Genomic DNA, 15,995 nt, shown 5'->3' on the forward strand with positions numbered 1-15,995 from the left:
GTGAAAATAGATGGGGATTACAGCTACGTGGACCGTGGTGTTAAACATGTGGAAACTTTTGGTTGGGTGGAACCATCATAAACACAAAATGGGTGCTGATTGCAGCTCACCTTGTAAAAAAGGGATATAAATTTGTGAAAAGTGGGCTTAAATATGGCTGCACGTATGAAAGAATGATTATAACAACTTGTGCAAAAAAAACTATACATTTTAGACTCAAAAATGTGCAATCATTTACTACTACCAAAAAATGAGGATATTTTTTGGCACGAAGGGCTTGATGTAGTTCTAATTAGTTTAGTAGCAAAACCACTTGAGCCATTAGCGAGTGTCGGGCCGGCAAAGCATCTGAAAACCGAAGTGTTTTGGAGTATTGGGATATGAATTGCGTTGTTCAAGGCTAGGCGTACAACAAAGTGGACTATGACGGAAACAGTTCCAATTGGGAGAGGCGACAAAAGTTGCGAGGCAGGAGTTTTTTGACTTCGTAAATGAAGACGGTTCGAATTTTTCTTACGGGTGCAAAATCGGACATTGCTCGGGCCCGTCATTCGCAGATTACGGCGCTCCGGTTGTTTGTGCGCTGAAAATAGATCAAGATCTGGTGACCGGATCGAAGGGACCGGGCAGAAGATGCGATGATTGCGTAATAATAAACTTTTTACATGACCGTCGTTAATTTCCCTGCTAAATTAATTTACTTCGAATTTTTATTTTATATTTAAAATGTTTGTAAAATTAGAGCTGCAAGCCTAATCTGCTTGAGCTGCATCTTAAACGTATTAAAGTTTTCAGTACAAAAACATGTTGTAAATCTGAATGCTGGAGCTGCATGAACTGTCAGCACCATGTGAATTACATCATGATCGTTGTTAAAAAATAACTACAACGTAAGAACAATAAGACAAGTTAAACTCGAGCAGGAGCAACTCAAGCAGGGACAACTCGAGCAGGAACAACACGAGCAGAAGAAACTTGAGTAGTGGAAACTCAAGAAGAGACAACTTGAGCAGGGGCAACTCGAGCAGGCGTAACTTGAGCATTGGCAACTCGAGTAGGGGCAACTCGAGCAGGAGTAACTCGAGAAGGGGAAACTCGAGCAGAAGCAACTAGAGCAGAGGCAACTCGAGCAGGTGAAATCGAACAGAGGCAACTCGAAAACAAGCAAGTCGAGCAGGGATAATTAGAGCAGGATCAGAGTAGATTTTATCCGATAAAAAGTAGTTGATATTTTTTATGAAATTGTATTTTTTCCATTTCTTAAGGGGCACTCGGGGATACATTTCAAAAACATAAATTTTTAAGTCATAAGGCTGTGTTGCTACTCTTCTTATTTTCTTTAAACAGTGGAGCATGGGCAAGTTGTTGCTAAACCGGGGGTTGAAATTTAAAGCCGATAGAATCTAATGGCCTGATGCGGAAACGAGGGCTGTGGGCTATCGATGTTGGTGGCCCAACATCTAAAGCCTCAGTTGGGTCAGGGTGACTTACTGTGGGCAGATAGTCAACCTGACCTTTTTGTTCATACTTCTCATTTATATTATTATAGTTGGACATAATAACTATACACTATTTAATGCTACTTTATATAAATCAGACAAGACAGTTTTGAGTGATGAATCTTTTATATAAAACACAACAAGAAATACAAGCATATACAAAATTATAAATTACTATTATAACACTTTAAAAGCTGTAAGCTATTTAAATCTATCAAAAGACTTAACAATAAACTAAAAATTAAATAAAACTTTTAGTAAACAAGAAACTGTAAAATATAAACTTGGCTTAAATATTTAAACAATTAAATACCAGTTGAAATATTCACTTTTAAAACAAAACAATACTTAAAATAAACAATTACAAAATAGTTCAATATGTGTTGTTGCTTCCAGCTGCACACCAAAACTAACTGACTGCTTACACATAAACTGCCTGTCACGCCTTGACGCCCCGTTGCATCAGTATTTAGTTTCAACATTACATCAGATGACTCTCATTGGCTCGTGCATTGAAGCGTATCTGACTCTCTAACACAATGACAATGCAAGGAATTTTGCACTGTCATTACAGGGCTGCAAGCAAATTGGGCGCTTCTCTTAGCTTACTGGTTGTCTTTGTTGTGAATTTCTTCAACTAGTTTTGGTGCCTGGGCCAAATTGAAGTTTTTTTTTTGCTGTTTAATTAGGTAAGCTTTTTTAATCGAATTTATTAAACCATGTATCAACAAAGTTTAATTAAAAATCTTTAATTTTAAGTAAATATTTCTATTTACATAAAAACTTTTATATAAATAAAATATTTTTGATGTTTATTTTTAAAGATTTTTTGAAATCTAAATAAAGAATATCAAATTGCTTATTTTCAACTTCTAATACTTATTTTCCACAACTTGAAACTTAATATCTCTTAAAAACATTAAAGTCAAAAGTAAACAAATGTTTCGATGTTTATACTTTTAGTTAGAAAATCTATTAGGTAAATACATCAGAATTTTTTAAAAGCAAGTAGTTCTTTCAAAAAAGTTTAGTACATATTGTTTACTTTTCATTATCTAGTAAACTTTTTAAAAGCTAAAATTTGAAATAAAACTAATGACCGTTTATTAACTTTTTTTTGCAAATACATATTTATTTTAGTTTTGTTAATGAACAAAAAAACAAATAATTATAATTTTTAATATCACTTATTTTTCTGCTTGAACTTTACTATCTATATCACAAAACTTAAACGACTTCTTTATTTATCATCGTTTAGCATAAAAACACTTATAAAGAAAACTCAAACCTGCCAGGATTTTTGTATTATAAAAAATATATATTAAAACAACAGTTTAAAATTAAATTTCGGGCAGTTAAAGTTCCGACAATTCAAATTCTTAAATAAATGTTCAAAGGGCCACTACTGAAAAATTTTTATGCATTGGAGAAAAAAATTTATTGCGTATGTAGGTCTCACTAATGCCTCCAAACACTTATTTTGTGTTTGAAAAATAGTGTTTTTTATAAAAGATTTTAAAAAGTTTCTTGAATTTCTATGTTTGAAAACTTATTTTAGCCATATATTAAAAAAAAATTAGTTAAAGAAAAGTGTTTGTAGGTATTAATTAGACTAACATATACTAAACTACTGTAGCAAAAAAGTAGGAGCGCTTCACGATTTTGCGTGTCATCCTTCCGCAGTGGCCATGCTAATCTTCTCTGTATGGTTCCAGTTTTAGTAATTCTTTCGCAATATCAACAAAATACCACTTAGGAGTTAATACTGTTGAAAAAAGTCGCATACATTTCAGAAAATATTCAAATATAAAAAATAAAAAATAATCAAAAACAATTAAAAGCATTAAAAATATTTTTAAAATTACTAAAAATTAAATATAGGGGAATAAAATTAAAAATGTAACAATCTTCACGAGATAAATATTATTGTTTAGTTTTAAAAAGGTTAGAAGTAATTAGATAGTTTTGTTAGCTACACTGTTGTAACCAATTACATCAATAAATAATTTAAATATTTTTGATGCAAATACAAGAGCTAAATTTATTAAATTTTCAAAAAAGTCTCATTCTTGAATTATTACTAAAATTTATAAAAGTCACCTTAAAGCATAAAATTTTAAGTACATTTATAATCAAAGTCCAAAAAAAGTTAAGTAAGGTGTTTTTTTGGTATATAAAATAACTTAGACAAAACTTAAGATTCGTTTTAGATTTTTAGTAATGCGTTAAATTTGAAATTTGTGAGAAAAAAAACTATATTTAATTTTCTTTATTCACACCTCATATAAAAATTTTAGTATTTTTTGTTTTAAAAAATATCTTTAAAGAGTTATTTTCACGTTACTAGCTATCTAAAAAAATAAAAAATCTTTTAAACAAAATAATAAACAAATGAAAAAAAACTATAAAACACAATAAAATTTTCAAAACTAGACTTTATTAACCAAACATTTCCAAAAAGCAATATAACTTTTGTAAAAAATTTCAAATAATATAGTTTTATGTTTTGTAAAATTTTCCTTTAAAAAAATTTTATAGAAAAAAGCTTAAATGTTAAAACATATCTATCAATACTAGCTTGTATTTTTAGCTTTTGAATAAAACAAATCGAAATATCTAAGAAGTTCAGATTCTGAAATTGAAATAAATAAGTTGGGGTGACGTGTTTTTATTAATTTAATAATTCTTTTCAATACAGACTACTTTATAAAATACTTTTCTCTCGTTTTACCGCTCTACCTTATTATGACGTCACTTTACTTAACACGCAGCTGATAAAACACAGTGAGTTAAATATATAGAGGTCGATGCTGATAACGTAAAACTTACTTGACGATGGCTTAACTGTGATCAGGCAGGCAGTTAGTCCAGGGCGAGGTTTTATCATTGCACATCGATATAATTGACCCTTGCGATTGTTCAAAATTGAGCAATTCGGTCGTACAATTTCTGACAGTGGGTTGGCTGCGTTCGCGCGCCTCCCGCACAAATCTTAAGGCAAAATAATTTATTGGTGTTTTTGACTATTATTACTTTTTAAGTTAGACCTATAAAAATGGTATGTACGAGGTATTTGAATTTATGCCTGTAGTATTTTTACTTTTTAATAGAAATAATGTTAATTTTCCAAAATCATTTCAAGTTTTAAATAAATTAATTTATGCGTATAGTCAACTCAAAATTTTTAAGCTTTATACGATTAAGTACATACTAGATGAGTTGTAAAAATAGGAAAGTGTTAAAGTCTTAAAAGTGGGTAGCTGTCAAGTTTGCACGAGCGTACAAAGTTGCATGAGTGGAAAATATTGCATGAGTGGACAAAATTGCACGAAGATTTGCACGAGTCAAATTTTCCAAATCTTCTAACAATATTGATTTTATTTTTTTAGTCTATTTTTTACTATCACTATTAACCCTTACCCCCGGTCGGAAGCTTTTTTTTTAATTACTATTATTATTGTTATTATATAATTAATTATTTTTTTTATAATTTTAATTAGTTTTTTTTCTTTTTTTTTACTATCACTGTTACCCGTAACCCTTACCCTCGGTAAGTATTTTTTTTTTCTTTTTGTTTTTTTGTTAATTAATCTTTTATTTTTTTCCTGTTTTTGTTTTTACTTTTTTTTTCTGTTTATTTTTACTCTCGTGCAAAAATGTAATTCGTGCAAAATTGACCCCTGGTGCAAAATCGTCTTCGTTCACTTTTGTTCCTTTCGTGCAAATTTGTCTTCGTGCAAAAGTATCTTCGTGCAGTTTTGAGCACTCGTGCAAATTTGTTCTCGTGCAATTTAGTCTCCGCGTGCAATTTAGTAACCTCGTGCAATTTTGTCTTCGTGCAATTTTGACCCGCTCCCCTCAAAAGTTTTATGTAATAAAGTATGCGTACCATGTTGCATTGTGTAGTTATACAACGAACTTTAATATTCTCTTCTATTTTTGTAGTAAACTTTCTTTTATTGTGACGTCATAACAGTTCTCCTTCTAATCATGATTTCGTGTCTATTGGTTGGATAGCAGCTGATGGCTGCAAAATTAAACTTACCTGACGGGAGTCTTAACAGCGATCAGGCAGGCTGTTGACTCAGAGTGAGGTTTCATCATTGCACATTGATGAGACTGACCTCTGCGATTGTTCCAAATGTGAACAACTCGGCCGTACAATTTCTCCCACGGGGAACTTGCGTTCGCGCAGTCCCCTCTATTTAACAAAAGTCACACCCATTTGTTTTAAAAAATTTTTAGTTGATTACTTAAATGTGCTTTTTGATCAACTAGAAAATATTTGTTGTAAGTACTAAAAACCATCTTAAAACTTAAAAAAGAATTAAGTACAAAACAAATAAATTTCTACAAAATGTATATAAGCTTTTGTAAAATTTGGTTATTTAAACATAGTTCAGCAACCATATGGTAAATTAATTGTTTTAGAGCATTAAGTATACAAGGCGGTAAAAATAAATTAATTCATTTACCACAATTAATTACGAAAATAATCTCAAAAAGTAAAACAAAATGTTCTTGCCCTTGGGCTGGGACCTAGGATCTTTCGCGTTGAAGGTAAATGCGAAAACACGTTGATCAATTATAAAACATGAAATATATGGGAACGGGTCTAAATTGCACGAAGACAAAAATGCGCGAGTGCACAAAATTGCACGAAGCCAAATTTGCACAACGCCAAAATTGCACAAGGGCACAAAATTGCACGAGGGAACAAAATTGCACTGTCGCTATCCTGGCTTCTACTTATACACTATTATGGGCCTGGTTTATAACGCAACGTGCGCTCTAACTTGTAGAGTAGATGCCCCAAGATAACGCCTAAATTATAGTTGACTTAAATAAACTATTATGACTTACTTACTATTTACTAAAGGTTTAATAAATCAGTTACTCATACTAATCTAAACTTAGTTCGAATCTGTGATAATAATTATATTTACAATGAATTTGAGAAACGAAAAGATGATAAAATACTGCACAACATTACACTAATAAATCAAATTATCCATTCTTTTAAAAGACGACAATACTCGAATCAAAGAAACAAAAAACTAAACGTTTAAATCAAACTCAAAAAGTGTTCTAAAGTCGAAACTAACTCGACAACAAGATTGAAACCATTAAAACTTAAGTGCAGCGAAAAGCTGCACTGACTTAAGTTTGCTAAAGTAGAAACTAAAAGAAGTCTAAATCACGCGAGATTGTTGAATTTATACTCGCTTGAGAGAAAAGAAGAAAGTAAAAAAGAGACAATTACCACTAGAGTTGCACAGCACGAAGACGATTTTGCACCAAGGGTCAATTTTGAAGGAGTTACATTTTTGCACGTAAGTAAAATAAAGAAAAAAATAAACAGAAAAAAAAACTATAAAATAATTTAATAAAAAATAAATAAAAGTTACTGACCGAGGGTAAGGGTTAGGGGTAACAGTGATAGTAAAATAAAAATTAAAAAAAAACTAATATAAAAAAGAAAAAATTAAGAAAATTAAAAAATTAAAATAAAATAAATATTTTTTTATTATAAAAACTTACCGACCGAGGGTAAGGGTTAGTGGTAACAGTGATAGAAAAAAAAACTAAATTAAAAAAAAATCTAACACGTGGAAAAATGTCTCCGTGCAAAATCTTCTGCTCGTGCAAAAGTATCTTTGCGCAAAAATGACCCTTCGTGCAAAAGTATCTTCATGCATTTTTTTTTCCTCGTGCATTTTTATACGCTCGTGCAATTTAGACAGCTACCCAAAATATATATCTGCTAAAATTTAGAAAATTGAGATCATGGAAATCTATGTAACTTGATTGTGGTCGTGATAACCGTTATTTTCAGAAACTTGTATTATAAAATAACAATAGTAAACATTACAAACTACTACAAAAAAATGTTTGTATTACGACGTATTAAATACTTTGAAAAGCTGAAATCATATAGGAGTTCCCATTTTAACTAAGAACTGTATAAAGTTTGTTTTACATTTAAACGTACTGCTCGCGGGCACGTGTCGTTAATTTTTAGCTTTAAAACTTTTAATCCTGTGGAAACAAAATAGAGCTTTTTAATGGGCGTATAATTTCGGTTTCAGTACAAATTAGTATTTGTTAGATGATTATTTTATTGCAATTTCGCTTTTAAATAGCTCTCTTTAGGTTTTAAAATAATTATTTTATTACTTGTCCCGCTAAAACTGTTGCTTAACAAGTCCGGCAAGAGAAAAACTAAATTCTAGTAGATCGAGCCGAATAGAAAATGTTTGCAACGGCATTTTTAAGAAACAAAAGGACTTTCTTTAGAACAAAAAAAATATTAGTATAACTAAAAGAACAGAAGATAAAATCAATGTTGAAATTGGACAAATTTAGTAAAACCGCAAAAATTTTTAATGATTAAAAAGCATGTATTTATTGTTTCTATTGTTAACTGTTTCTATCATTAGAAAATATAGTCAAATTTAACAAGAAACATAATATACTCAGTGCAAAAGATACTCATAGTCTTGATTCTAGAAAAATTCATTAAATACGCAGTTATTCTAAATAAAAACAAATAAGAAATAAAAACCACAATGATATTAATTATGGTCAACAAACCTGATGAAAAAAAAAATTCGATCATTAAGCTTCACATCTATAGTTTTTTTATATTTTTCGAGCTATATATAATATCATAGGATCATAAGAAAAGGCACTTAAATTAAAACACTTGAAAAGTTACACAACTCATAAACAATTAAGCAGAAAAAATTATAATTATATATCTGCTTAAAGCTAATACTCGGAAATGCTAATTTGTTTTTATGTTAATAAAGATAAATTTTTATTTGCAATAAGTTTTTTTTTATAAATACAATAGTATATTTTCTTATAATTCAAGCAACTTCTTGTAAAAAATTGAAGTCAAAAGCTTAAAAATAAAGGAAAATGTAGATATTTTATTAATTTAGATTGACAGTGAAATAATTGCAGTTCATATGTTTGTACAGGAAACTTTTTACAAAAAATACTATATCTTCAAAATTAATACAACATTACAACAACCCTACAAAATTATATTAATTGATCAGTTTCAAAGTCTATCCTCCTATGTCTGTACATTTGTAAAAAAAATAACCTTTACCTTGCTAAGCCCTTAACTCTTGATGTTTTTCCTAACTTTTTAAGTTTCCATTGTATTGTGGTTGTAACTATTTGATTTGTTGTAAATAGTTTTTTAAATAAATCAAAAAAAAAATTTCAACGGTCATACAGTTACAAACACACAACCAACAATATTTTGTATCCAAAAGTAGAAAGAAGTTGCTTATTTCTTTTGAGAAAAAGTATTTTTTACTTAAAATAATAAGCAAATTTTACCAGAGAAAAGATTAGTATTAAGTTCATATTGAACTCAGAAAATTTTAAATTCTGGAGGACAAAAAAGATAAAAAAAAAAGCTTTTGAATTTTTTTGTATGGTCCTACCCTATATAGAACCTATTGGACTGTTTTTCTTTGTACATACCTTAATATCAAAAGGGAATTGAGAATTTTAAAAAATTTGAAAAGCAACTGCTAGCTAAGTCAAAGATCAACTTGAAAAAATAAGGCACACCAACTCTTACCCCCTATGCCATTAAAAGTAGCATTTACTTTTTTTTGTTGATATTAGTTTCAGTGTAGTTTGAAGTATATTTCACTTTAATGATTGCATAATAATAAAATTTATTTAATTATTTTGTACAATTTATAATCAATTGTTCTATGTTATAAGAGCTTATTTAAAACCTTTAAGGGGGGAGGGGGTAAACCACCTTTCAGGAAATGTTCCTTTAAATATTTAGAACATTTTGATAGAACAAAATTCTAAAAAGTTAAAAAATAAAAATTTTATAACAAAAAAACTCTTGAGCAATTAATCTGGTATATTTTATCTTATTATTTTTAAATAAGTTGAGAACTATTTTTGTTCAGTTCAGAACTTCAAACTTGTTTTGCTTTATAATATCTTCCATGTTCTGTTTAACTCTTATTTTTCAAATTTAAATTGCAAATAAAGGTCCCTTAAAAAGTTAAACTTAGTTTTGCAAATAAAAATCTTGAATAATTAATCTTGTATATTTGTCTCCTTATATTTAAAAAAGTTGAGAACTATTTTTGTTCAATTAAGAACCACAAATATAAATCTATTACAGAAATACAAGTATTATATGCTTCAAAATTTTTTAAATATATTTGAAAGTTATAAATTGTTTTGGTTTTATTTAAGATGACCTATAAATATATTTAAATTAGTATTTAATAAACCTGTAAAATAATATGACCATATAATATAAAGATAAAAAAAATATTTTGATAAATACAAAATAAGTTTACTTTCAATCTAAAAAAAATTAATTAACAATTAATGCTTTTTAATTTATATTCTTATGATTATAAATAACTAATTTTTTTTGATTAAATAATAGTCCATTATAACTTCAAATAAAAATGTTCCCTTGGGAGGCTTTGAACTCGGGTCTGAAGTTTTGTAATTATTAGTGTGACGACTTTAGTCTTTCGGCTATCAAGTTTGACTGAGTACACCGATTCAGGGTTTATATATTTCACATATTTTACTTTTAACCAAAAATTAGTTATTGCATACACAACTATTAATTTAATAATTTATAACTTACAAAACAGTAAATAGTTTTTTGCAACACTACAATATATGTACATTATTAAAACTGATTAGTAAACAAAAAAAAATTGTGATACACCATAAAAATAATACGAGAAACAAACAATACAACTAGCAGTAAATTTCACGAACCTTATATAAGTATTAATTTCTTTGACTTAAGGTGTCATGAAGAAATATAAAGTTAATATTATAACTTAAACCTACAAAAAGTTAAAATCTGCCACTTACAAGCTCTATATCTGTTTATAAGTTTTGAGTACAAATAGATTACTCCATTCTTAGTTTCAATTATTTGTTTTTACATTTACTTATTAATCATAAACTTAAAGAGTTTTTCTTTCCACTCAGCTTAAATTTATAATTTATTCTGTAAAAACACCGTAAATATTATTACTCTTTTTGGTTAATAATCTAATTTTATGTAAAAAAAATAATATACAGTTACTAAATAAGTTTTGTTAAATGCAATTTGGTTGATTTAATAAAGTAAAATATAATGTTAAAGTTCATTGTTAGATTGCATTTATCAAAACTAACTCATGTATAGTATTTTACCGTAGGCATTGCGTGTTTAATGATATTAATGTTCTCAAAAACTTTAATGAGTTGTAAATACATTTCGACAGTCTTATTAATTGAATAGAAACAATTAATAAAAGATATAAGTTGAAGGAAATCGATTCAGGATTTAAATTCGTTTTTATTAAATGATAGTTTGTTTTTAGCTTTAATTGATTAAGTTTTCAAAATCATAGTTTAGATACGGATTCTAATAATATCAACAACCTGTCAATAAAACACAATTTTAACAAAAACTAGAAAAGTCTACTCAGATCATATGTATTTAGCCTTTTTAGATACTTTAACAATTTATTAAATGAAATACTGTTATGTATAAAAGTTTCATTATTTAATTTTTTATAATAAAGTGTGTAGTCTTATAAAATTTTTTAGTCATAGTTCAAATTAAATTAAAAGTTTATTTGTTTTATTTTGAGCTTTATTTCGCACGATTATTTAAAAAATTAAATCTTATTGACAAAAATTTGTTATACAGTTAAAAATAATACATTTTTTACAAAACTAATATATTTTTAGTTATTCAAGAAAGTATTAAAAAAAAAAAAATTTACGAATTATTAATATTATAAATAAGTTATTAGTGTATTAGTCATAAATTGTTTTAGTTTTTAATGAGAAAAATTAAAGTCTTAATTACATTAATAAATGTTAGGTAAAAAGGATGAAAATAATTCTTTTTTTCATGATTCAATGTATTTTCTTCTAGAAATAAAACAACGCTAAAGAATATATAACTGTTCAAAAATATTGGTTAAATCGTTTGCTAATAAAAGATCCTAGTGAAGTATCTTCACTGGAATATAAATAAAAACAAATTATACAGTAATCTTCCTTTTTTCTACCAACATATGTTTCTTAAAGAATATATACATTTTTAGTACATTAAATATAACGAAAAACTAGCAATAAACTGTAATTATAGTGAAAAAATAAAAAAAATCATGTTATAATTTTGGACAAAACTTAAAAATAGTTAATTTCAAATTAGTTACTTATTTAATTATTGGCTAATATACCTTTGTAAGTTTGAAATTTAACGATCTTTTATTATTGACTTTCTTTTTTGTGTTGCTTAATTTACTTGTTAGCTTACATATTGTCTTTGATTATTTTTTGTTGAACTTTGAAAGTTAGTATTTTATAGTCTTTTTTATACTCAGTGAGCCATAAAAAACAGGTCCGTTTTTGCAGAAATAGTACACCTATTTGGCAAGACACCCCTAAATATATGTAGTTGAAAATTTTTGAACAGACAGCAAGGAGTTACCATTTGCATATAACGTAATATTGTCAATCAATCATGATGCAGGATGACGGAGACGTTACTACGTCACCTACTGGCTCCTGTTGCTAACAGTATGGTTGAAAATACAGTACTAAATTTTTAACTAAATATTTTCTATGTACGTTGTTCTTTTTTTTTAATAGTTGTAACATACGAGGTTTAAACTGACTTTAGCTTAAGACAAAAGATAAAGCGATATTTGTCAAAAAGTTTCATTACTTTATCATTAAACAACTAATTTGGAATAAAGACCATTTGATTTTATAAGTAGTTCTGTAAGTTTTTTTATATTTTTTGTTTTATCAAGGTTACTTAGATGAAAAATGTAAAATTTTATAAAGTGTAGTTTTTTACTTACAGACAGATTTTTAGTTCAGGGAATTTAAATTTTGGTTTAAAATAGAGTTGTTTAAATATTTAAATTTACAAAAAAATAAGTCATAACGTTTGCTTTTACTTCAGAATAAATTTATGTTTAAAAGTTGTTTACTTTATACAACATTATAGATTAAAACTTTGCGATTTTTTCATATAACTGTAATGCATTCGGTTACATAAAAACTCAAATTTCGACGAATCAAATTTCGATAGTTCAAAATCCTTAAAAAAAAATAAGGGCTACATGAGGGGCTTTATTTTTTAAATGTTCTGCTACCTAGTTTTCTGTCTTTTTAAATATATTGTATAAAATTTTGACTATACTTCAATTAAGCTTATTTACAAAAAGGATAATGAGTTAAACAATTAATATTAAGTATTAGGTAGATAAAACAAATACTGTTTAAAGTACTTAAAACATAAGACAAAATATGCATTGTAAGCTTTTTATTATTTTGTTATAAATGTCTAATAGTTTACAGTTTTAAGTTGTGTTGAATTTTCTAAAAGTTAGCTAAAGTAATTACTATTTCATGTATTTATTTTTTATGATACAAACCATATTTTTTATATATACTATAGTATTTTTTGTCAAACCTCTAGACATAAAGACAACGATAATTGAAATTTTACAAAACTTTAAACTAGAATCATTTAAAATTCAAATTGAATTGTTTTATTTAAAACTTATTTTTCTAAGTAACAGTCTTGACTTAAGAATAAAAAAGCAGTGTTACTTTTAATAACAATTCGATAAAAACTTGTTTTAAATAAGAGTTTCCCAAACTTTTTTCAAATGTCCCCCTTTAAAGAAATTAATATAGCTATGACCACTTTTTTTGCTCTTCATCAACAATTCCAGAATGCCTAGTGTAAGTTTCAAATTATGTCCTCATGCCCCCCCTCTTGCTGCTCATGGCCCGCTGAGTATCTAAAATGGCTCGCTTTGGGAAACCCTGTTTTAAAAGGACTTTTATAGCTTTAAATGCTAACAAAATTATCAATCTTAGTAAACTTGTAATTCTAAGTAGTTTTACAACAGTTCTTGTTGCACATCTAAGTTAATATTAATTTATTCTGAAATCAAATCATTTCACAGGCTTTATTGTTATTAATATGCAATGATTCGCAGTGACCCTAGTGTTTTCGCAAACAACAGACTTACCGATGAAGTGCTCGGCGTGTGCTCGGTCAGTTATTTTCAGTCCGGAGACGTTTTCTGTTTTGAAAATTGTAAGGAAGTTGATGATCATGTTCAGTACCAGACTGCGGGAAGCGTCATGTATTTTTATTTTTATAATACGTCAGTTGGTAAATTTATTTTGTTAACAAATATGGTGATGAGTAGGTAGACATTGAAATTAAAAAAACTATTTTTTAGTGCCAACTTTGTTATAATATTTTAATTAGCAGAGACATTAAACAGGTAAAAGGTAAAAAAAAAATATAATGAAAGTTGTTTAGCTAAATTTGTTTATTGAACTCATATTTTAGGACTTATTATAAAGTTTAAACAACTAAAAGTTGTTCCTGACTTAGTTTTTATGATTCATATTATATTTGTTTTAGTTGAAAAGTTAAATAACTTTTGATAAAAAAACAAACTTAAACGCTATTACATATACAATGATACTATTAATTAGTTTGGTTAATTCAATAATGAAATATATTTTGTTTATCCAGTCAATTATGTTCAAGATAATTGTAACAAAATCAAAAACTGTTGTTTTTTTCTTCCCATAGAACATAGAATCTTTGTAGTAAGTATAGTTAAAAACTATTAATAAACCAAGATTGAAATTTTAACTATAATAAGACATATTGGGTAATTAGTTGCTATTTAATAAAACCAGATAATAAAGAAAAATTCTCTTTTTTAAAGCTAATAAAGTTTGTAAATAATTAAATTGTAATGCTTTTGGCATTTACTCCTTTTCAAGAAAGCATATTTGTATAAAAACTCACGCTACGCTCAAACTAGGCTTTTAGTTTTGGTTGCGTAGCAGTTAACTTTAAGCCATTGCGGCTTTTCGCTGCATTTAGTTGTGAATGGTTTCGATCTTGTTTAAGCCCTGTTTAGTTTGTTTTATTGATTTTATAACTAAGAAAAAAAAAACTTGTTATGGTTATTACTCTGAAATCTAATATTTACTAAACACTAATATATCAAAAAAGTTTTAGAGTTTTATACTGTGATAAAAAGCACAAAACTTCAGCATTTAGCTTTGTCTTTGCAATATTTAATTATTTAAAATAAAGATAATTCTTAAAAAATTATCTACAAGATGATAAATGTAAGCGATGTTTAAAGGTTTGTATTTTTTAACTTATTATAAACAAAATGGTTTACTTATCATTATAGTTGAAGTGTGTATGTCCTTAGACCAAACTTTTTGAGCCCCTTTTTTATCGTTTAATAATCAATATATATATGTACTGGTTATGTTTAAAAACAAGTAGTAAAAGTACCTGTAGGCATCTTCCGAATCAAAATCAAAGTTAGACGTGTTGTAAGGCCAAAATTGTTTAGAACAGTTGCATTTCTCACGGTTTATTAAAACACGTGGTGTGTTTGTTTCCACACTACAATAAGCATGTATATTAAGTAACAGTTTCATTAAAATGTTTTTTTATTTTTATTATTGTTTCACTAATCAGCAATTTTATAACATTTATAAAGTAGTTCAACTTTTTTTAATAAAAATCTTAACAATCGTATTAAGTTACTAACTAACTTTAGAGAATTATAAAAAGTTAGTTATGAACAATTAAAAACATTTTGAAACAAAGTTCTAGTAATTGGAAGAATAATAGTTTGCAAATATTTAAGATAATTATATTTAGTTATGTGTACTTTAAAATTAAGCTACATGGGATTACAAAACATTCAAAGTGTCTAAATGTTAGACACGAACGTTTAGTTTTTTAACACTTAAGTATAATGAAAGTAGAAATAAACAAAGACAAGCTCTCCAGTAAGACTTGCAAACGGATGGACTTTGAGAGAAGTACCCATGACAATAAGCAAATAACAATTTTTGAAGTCATTTAAGTGTATTTCATAAAACTTTTCTGGTAAATCCTCACCAAAAAATACAACCTCTGTTTTAAAATTATTAGTTAGTATAAAACTAAGAATTAAACTTGTGAAAAGTTTGATTTAAGAATTAAAGGTTTATTTTTACTACTTGTTAAAAAATGTTATTTATATTGTTTAATGTTCAGTAACTTATTTTTAATACCTAATTAGTTTTTAATGTTAAGTTTACGATTTTCTAGCTCTGTAGACAATTATGCTTAAATAGAAAATAAGTTGAACTTTAATAACTTTCTATCTATCAACAAATTTGAATACATTCTAATATTTATATTGGCGAAAATTTTGAATAAAGACAAAAAAATTATTTCATTTAGAATAAAAGAAAAAAAAGACAATATGAGTTTTTAAAATAAAGTAAAAAAAAAACATTAAATAAAAAACATTTGGAAAACTACGTACCTGGCTTGAAATAATTACCCTTCTTTTTGCATTTAGTACATTTCGGTATTTTATCTCTGAAAATTTCATCTAAAGGAAATCATTTATA

General features: G+C 27.2%; 3 non-coding genes across 3 annotated transcripts; 2 read left to right on the top strand and 1 right to left on the bottom strand.

Annotated features, from left to right (window-relative positions):
* Positions 1–3,137: 3,137 nt before the first annotated feature.
* On the bottom strand, positions 3,138–3,245 carry LOC145837318 (U6 spliceosomal RNA). The gene has a single exon (XR_014369956.1). It is a non-coding gene; the product is annotated as a U6 spliceosomal RNA (small nuclear RNA).
* A 1,075-nt stretch (positions 3,246–4,320) lies between these two features.
* Positions 4,321–4,484, top strand: LOC145837344 (U1 spliceosomal RNA). Its single transcript, XR_014369979.1, has one exon. It is a non-coding gene; the product is annotated as a U1 spliceosomal RNA (small nuclear RNA).
* A 1,052-nt stretch (positions 4,485–5,536) lies between these two features.
* On the top strand, positions 5,537–5,700 carry LOC145837337 (U1 spliceosomal RNA). The gene has a single exon (XR_014369973.1). It is a non-coding gene; the product is annotated as a U1 spliceosomal RNA (small nuclear RNA).
* The last annotated feature ends 10,295 nt before the right edge of the window (positions 5,701–15,995 follow it).

Source organism: Thalia democratica, chromosome 5, assembly GCF_965202585.1.
Source record: "Thalia democratica chromosome 5, ktThaDemo2.hap1.1, whole genome shotgun sequence".
NCBI lineage: Eukaryota > Metazoa > Chordata > Thaliacea > Salpida > Salpidae > Thalia > Thalia democratica.